Below are 1096 nucleotides of genomic sequence, written 5' to 3'. Positions count from 1 at the left end.
CCGCCAATTTTCTTAAACTTAATGGCAACAAGACTGAAGTACTCCTTGTAGGCACTAACTCTATTCTCTCTAGGTCCTGTAGTCTTTCTTTATCCATTGATGGTTCCTCCATTTCTCCTTCTTGCCAGGTTAAGAACTTGGAGGTCATCTTTGACAACACTCTTTTATTTGAAGCTCACATTAATAGTATAACCCTTGTTACTTTTATCTCTGTAATGTTGCTCGCCTTCGTTCATCTCTCACCCCACACAGTACTGCCATTCTAGTTCACTCATTTGTCACCTCTCGCATCGACTACTGTAATTCTCATTTATTTGGTTTACCACACAAGCTTCTCCATAAACTCCAGTTGATTCAGAACTCAGCTGCTCGTATCATAACCCGGACTCCATCTATACAACACATTACTCCATCTCTTAAACAGCTTCATTGGCTTCCCATCAAATTTCGCACTGAATTTAAAATTCTTCTTCTCACGTATAAAACTCTCCATAACCTCACTCCAACTTACCTCTCAGATCTTATTCAGCCCTACACCCCTTCTTGAACCATTCGTTCTTCCTCACTGGGTCTTCTCCATACACCCACGGCTCGTTTAACCACCATGGGTCATAGAGCCTTTAGCTGTGCTGCTCCTCGCCTTTGGAATTCTCTCCCAGCTAACATCCGCAACTTAGATTCGTTATCCCAATTCAAAGCTAAACTCAAAACTCACTTATTCAGAATAGCTTATCCTACATGATTACTGCACTCAAATCTTTAATTATGTTTTTTTTTAAACTGCTATTTTTCTTTTTTATGGTTCATTGATATTGATATTTTTTGTTATTTATTGCTGTTTTATTTATTGCTCCTGATGTACGGTGACCTTCAGTGATTTGAAAGGTGCCTTAAATAAAATATATTATTATTATTATTATTCAAGAATTATGACAGATTCTGGAGATAATGCCAGAAAAACAACTTGATGTAGCTAATTTAACAGCTCTTTGATACGCGCTCAAACGGTTCTTCAAAATCTCATAAGAAACCTGTAATTTATCTTTAAGCCATTTACGTTCAGCCCTTCTACACTCCTGCCTAAGAGTATGGGCAG

Source organism: Sinocyclocheilus grahami, unplaced genomic scaffold (assembly GCF_001515645.1).
Source record: "Sinocyclocheilus grahami isolate Dianchi unplaced genomic scaffold, SAMN03320097.WGS_v1.1 scaffold408.1, whole genome shotgun sequence".
NCBI lineage: Eukaryota > Metazoa > Chordata > Actinopteri > Cypriniformes > Cyprinidae > Sinocyclocheilus > Sinocyclocheilus grahami.
The sequence above is the reverse complement of the archived record's forward strand: the minus strand, read 5'-3'. Positions refer to the sequence as shown.